We start from the raw sequence: 6,589 nt of genomic DNA, 5'->3' as shown, positions 1-6,589 counted from the left end.
CTCCTGGAGTGCACACTGGCAGGAAGCAGGAATCTGGAGCTGAAGGCAGAAATCAAGCCCAGGCACTCATATAGGAGATGCAGGTGACCTAAGCAGCTGCTTAACCACTCTACCATACACCTCCTGTTATATTATTTAACAATTACTAAAAAAAAAGTAGTCAGTTTCCATGGATGCTTGTGTGCAGTGCTTAGAAATTTAAACTTATTTCTAAAGATTGAGCTCTGAAACCAAGGGTCTCCTGGGAAGCATTGCCTCCTGGTATTGGCTATCTACCTTTGTCACTTCACTGTCATGGAAAGCTGCCCCTACCAGCATTGCAAGTGGAGCTACATGTCAGACATTGCTGGCAGTCAAGCTGCAGCTGCAGGGTGTGGCTTGCCAAGATGTCAGCTGTCCACAAGTCTCATACACACTTCCTGCTCATTGCTGCAGGGAGAAAAATTTCGTTACGACATTCTTAGCCTGGAATCATGCTCAAGTGGAGGTTTCTGAGAGTAAAACCACCTGTACCACAGAGAAAAGCCAGTGACATGTTGGAGATGACCAACCCTGGCTGTGAATGACAGTAATCAGATTTTTAGGAAAATTGTGAACTAGTTTTATTAAAATATGAATAGCACAAAAAAGTTAAAAGAATATTTGTTCCTAATTTGAAAATTTTCCAGCTGCATGATAACTTCACATCTTTGATTAATGAGTGAAATTTAAATAAATATCCTTGCTGTTTCAAATTACTTATTCATGTAAAGAGAAATACTCAGTCAAAATAATAGAACTGTACTCATTCATCACTGACAACCATTATTGGGCTACAGACACAATGATTTAACAGAAATCAATGAAATTCTTTGGTTACAATTGACTGGCTTTATGGAATTAGAATAAACAATACTGTGTATTTGTTTATTATTTGAAAAATATATGCTCTATGCATTATATCAATCTGATTTAAAATAGACATAGGAACTTAGATGCATGCATTTTTTCAGAGACCCAGTTTTTTTTTAAATTACCATCACATCATTAATTAGACATTTTAAACATAAACTTTGATGTGTTATGCATACAGCTCTCACCCTAAGGCAAACCCCCATTACCAGAATTGCCAGGTCATGGATTAGGAGGGACTCCATGAGCTTAGAAATATGATCACCATCCCTTCCCTTCTCCTTTCTCCCAGTATATGGAGGTGTATTATCTAGTCCCTGCCTTTTCCTGTTAGTGTTTTTCTTTTAATTTTTCCTACAAGATCATTTTTACGCTTTTCTGAAATTTGTCTTGATTGGTGCTACTTCAGCATAAACCTCAAAATGAAGGCAACAGTGCCCTGATTCTTTTTTTTAACCTTAAAATATTATTCTACCTGCATTACTTGAGAAAACATAGAGAAAGGAGTACCCAGGGGAGGGAATGAACCAAGGAGGACCCCTTCTAATTCCACCTTAGAGTATCCATGCACCAAAACTGATGCATATTTTAATGGAGGCCATCACCTTTGGCCAAGTGATTATAGCTATGCAAGTTCCAAGCCCTTGCCTAACCAAAATATCTTTTCACACAAATTTCAATTTGAAATGACTCCTCATTTGTCATAAACCATGCACATTTTTGGAACACCAACATAGAAATTTGGGCAATTTGTAAAGGCTATGTGTAACTGATGTAACACTAAATGACTAATCTAATCACTAAATAATTAAATGAAATGTTTTCCACTGAATTTATCAGGGATCACAGAATTATTTAGAAACAAAAGTAAATCAAGCCATTACTATGAAAGAAAATTAAATATTATTTTTGGAAATCCCCAGATGTTTAGCATGTTGGTAGACCAAACATCGGGATGGCTTGTTTTTGATGTTTGACAATGTGCATGCAATCTAACAGTTAAATGGGAAAGGTGTTTAACATCTATCAGTTACTTTTCAAAGGCATAATTCTGTCTTTAATTAAAGCAGAAACAAAACCCAAGCACACATCTGTTCAATGCACAAGTTTAAAAAATATTTTCACATGTTTTACCTAGTTTGGTTCTTCATGAAATCAACATCTCAACAGACAAAAGATATGGCAGTTTACTCTTACACAATATAGCCTAGGTATGCAGTATGTTATGCCATCTACATTTCTGTAAGTGCAGATGTTCACAAAACAACAAAACCATCTAATTCATTTTTTAGAACTTATCCCCATCATTAAATGAAGCATGGCTTTTTTTTTTTTATTTTTTGCTATACAAGGAGAGAATCTGTACCCAAAGAGGTTGCTAAGTGATTTATCTAAAGTTCCACAGGAAATGTATGACAATTATCGAACTCAAACTTGAGTTCCAAACCCTTTTGTCTTCTATTCTGGTGGGAGTCTCTTGAGACAGATGTGAACTCCCATATTAAATCATTCAGAGGGTACTTTACTTATCAATAATATGAATGTGTCATCAATCTAAAGATGATCTATGATGGTGTTAGAAAGTGTATATGAATACAAAGCATGAATGCCCATGGTGAGTGTTCAGTAATTTGCTTTCTAAAGACACTGCTTAACCTTGACCAAGTTGCCTGACACCAGGGATTTATTGTTAAAGTGGAAATATTTACATATGAAATTAAAAATATGACACACAGAAGAAAATTGAGTCCACACAAGGACAAATTTCATTTTTAGTAATTAAATTGCTTATATTTTCAAGTAGTTTTAGCCCTACAAATTAATAAAATTATTATAGAGTCAAAGCCTATTGAGCACATGCTACATATCCAATGCATTACTCAGTAATGCTTACACATTACACATCGGGAAGAATACTTTTTCTATGGGAATTTTACATTTATTCGAAGATAATAGTTACATGCACATGAAAGATTTAAGGATAATATAATAAATCAAATCCTTAGGAGACAGCTTTTGTGGCCCAGGCTTTAAATGCTGTACGAGTTTAGAGCAATGGGGACCCACAAGACTGAAGTAGTTGAGGATGAGCTCCAGAGGAGGTATGGACTGACTTGGCTCTTTAGAAATGATGTGATTTGGGGCAGATGCTGTGGCGTAGCCAGTGAAGCTGCCGCCTGTAGTGCCAACATCCCATATGCATGCTGGTTCGAGTCTTGGATACTCCACTTCTGATCTAGCTCTCTGCTTGTGGCCTTGGAAGGCAGCAAAAGATGGCCCAAGACTTTGGGCCCCTGCATCCACGTGGGAGATCCAGAAGAAACTCCTGGCTCCTGGCTTTGGATCAGCTCAGCCCAGGCTGTTGCAGCCATCTGGGGAATGAACCAGCAAATGTAAGGCATTCTCTCTCTCTCTCTCTCTCTCACTCACTCTCTCTCCCCCTCCATCCCTCCCTCCCTCCCTCCCTCCCTCCCTCCCTCCCTCCCTCCCTCTGTGTAACTCTGCCTTTCAAATAATAAATGGAAGGAAGGAAGGAAGGAAGGAAGGAAGGAAGGAAGGAAGGAAGGAAGGAAGGAAGGAAGAAAAAAAGGAAGGGAGGGAGGGAGGGAGAAATGATGTGATTTGAGAATTCCAACCCACAGAGTTTGGGGTTAAGAAGATGAATTCTAGAGAGGAGTCAAGGCTTAGAGATAGGAATGAGAATAATAAAATATGAAATAAGGATTAGCAGTGTACTACCTGCTCTTGGTCCTAAGCTGTCAGCATGTCTTAAGTGAGATTTCCATAAGACTGAATTTGGGCATAGGTGAGTGATGAATTATATTCAGAACCTATTGAATGGGGAAAGGGCGTTTGTTCTGTATTCTTTCAGGCACCATGCTGAGTCCTTGGCATATATGAGCTAATTTAATTTTCCTTATATGCACTACAGTTCAGTTATTTTTGTTATATTTTAAAGAACATAATAGTAACATCCAGAAATACTTAGCCATTAAATATAATACTAACATCCAGATAGACTTAACCTGCAAATAAATAGATGACTGGAATGAGTGCAATAAAAATTAGACATCAAAGAAACTAGATGTACTAAGCAAGGTCAAAGACTTTAGAATAGTTATTATAAAAGTTAGGGAAAGAAAGTGGTTTACTGCTAATATTCCTTCTAAATATCTTATTTCCTCAAGCAGTAAAGTAGCTTAAATGAACTGTAGAACCAGTGCTATGAAGATAACTCCAGATGTCTACTCAAGGTTGAAAGGCTTCCAGGTATTTGTGTTTAGATTTAAACTGGTTTGTGGGATTCTCTTGAAGCATTTATATCAAATCACTTAGTCAAGAGAAAAACAGTTCTGAATTACTTCCAATGCCATAACAAATTTTAAAATATTGTTGCTCATTTCATCAAGAAACAACCTGGAAAATAGCTAGGAAAGATGAAAACGCCGATCTAACCAAGTCTCAGACATCATAGAAACTGAAGGACATACAGGTCTGGGTGTGTGCAGATGTACACTGGTAGATGTGCATTTACTCAGGGATTCCCTTCAAGCAAAATCATGACACATTCAAACAAAGCCAAGTCTGGGGAACAAGCAATCATAGGATGTTAGAGTGGGCCAACGTGCTGACTATGGTTGAACCAGATACAATTACCTGTAAGAAGAGCATAGGTCACAGTACCACTGTTGTGGTGTAGCAGGAAAAGCCACTGCCTGTGTTACAAACATCCCATATGGACACCGGTTTGAGCCCTGGCTGCCACACTTCTGACCCAGCTCCCTGCTATTGGCCTGGGGAAAGCAGTGGAGTATGGTCATTGTGTTTGGGACCCTGTCACCTACATGGGAGACCTGGAAGAAGCTGCTGGCACCTGGCTTCAACCTAGCTGAGCACTGGCCATGCAGCCATCTGGGGAGTCAACAAGAAGATGAAAGGTTTCTGACTCTCTCCCTGCCTCTCTCTGTAATTCTTTCAAGCAAATAAGTAAATTTGTTTTAACAAAAGAAGGAAAAAAGCATAGGTGTTGACACAGGGCTAGGAAAAGGGAGGTGGCATCACTTTGAAGACTTTTCTGATCGGAATGATATACTGCGGATGGTGAAGAACGAATGAAGCTAGAGGAGGTACTAAAATGACACTACATGGAGCTGAATATTCCCCATACTGCCTCTGTTAATAAAATCTCCCTCCTTTTCTCATTTAAAGATTGTTCTTTCTACAGAGCAAAACCAAAATGTTAGAAGTTTAATCCCAACCCCAGCATCTCTCTTTGCAGGCATTTCAGGCTGTCTCTGGATCCACACCTGACACCTGAGTCACTCATCTACCAGGGATGGTCTGAGGATGGATTTTCTTCACTTAAATCTTTTTTTTTAAATTTTTTTAATAAATCTTTTTTTTTTTTTAATTTTTGACAGACAGAGTGGACAGTGAGAGAGAGAGACAGAGAGAAAGGTCTTCCTTTTTGCCGTTGGTTCACCCTCCAATGGCCACCGCAGCTGGCGCGCTGCGGCCGGCGTACCGCACTGATCTGAAGCCAGGAGCCAGGTGCTTTTCCTGGTCTCCCATGTGGGTGCAGGGCCCAAGCACTTGGGCCATCCTCCACTGCACTCCCGGGCCATAGCAGAGAGCTGGCCTGGAAGAGGGGCAACCGGGACAGAATCCGGCACCCCGACTGGGACTAGAAGCCAGTGTGCCAGCGCTGCAAGGCAGAGGATTAGCCTATCGAGCCATGGCGCCGGCCGTCTTCACTTAAATCTAAACTCTTCCACCTGTGCTCTCCTGGCTCCCTCTGCACCTCCTTCTTGATTGCTTCCATGTTGATTCCATCAGAGAAGTCCTGCTTTTATTGATTCCACCTGCTTGAATGATTATAGCAATCAATATCTTCCACTATCTCTCTTGGCTGTGACTTCAGGTATTCCGGCTTCCCCTACCTTGTTCCTAAAGCCTTCACCACAAACGTTCCTTGGCCACTCTTCCTTCAGTTGACCTTACTCATCTACCCTGGCCTCTCCCTTGTTCTACCCCTCCTTTCCCAAGAGAAAGAAAAACTCATCAGAGACCTGATGAAGGGATGCTATTAGCAAGCAGATACTTGGAATTTGGCCAAAAAGGGAAAGAAGAGGAATCAGGCAGCCAGCACAGCCTTCTTTTGAGGTCTCTTTGAGATCTAATTTAGAAATATACTCATTTCTCTGGCTTCTCTACCATGTATACTAGAAGTCTACAGGCTGTTTTGGTTTAAGTCAGTCTCCCAGAAGTTCATGCATTGGAACCTCAGTCCCCACCAGTTACTCCAACAAGTGGTAACAGCTGCCAACTAACTCATAAGCACACCTGGTGAAAGAAATAGGCTGTCTCCCAGGCTGGCTGAATGCAGCAGTGTTGGAGAGCTGTAACTTCTTGGGGGAGTAGGTTGGAAGGATGATAAGTTGTTTCCTTGGTTCTTTTTTTTAAACTTTTATTTAATGAATATAAATTTCCAAAGTACAGAATATGGATTACAATGGCTTCCCCCCCATAACATCCCTCCAACCCACAAACCTCCCCTTATCCACTCCCTCTCCCCTTCCATTCACATCATGATTCATTTTCGATTCTCTTTATATACAGAAGATCAGTTTAGCATACATTAAGTAGAGATTTCAACAGTTTGCTCCCACACAGAAACATAAAGTGAAAAATACTGTTT

Source organism: Oryctolagus cuniculus, chromosome 2 (assembly GCF_051225735.1).
Source record: "Oryctolagus cuniculus isolate XC-2025 breed Fujian yellow rabbit chromosome 2, ASM5122573v1, whole genome shotgun sequence".
Lineage (NCBI taxonomy): Eukaryota > Metazoa > Chordata > Mammalia > Lagomorpha > Leporidae > Oryctolagus > Oryctolagus cuniculus.
This window is presented reverse-complemented; position numbering follows the sequence as displayed.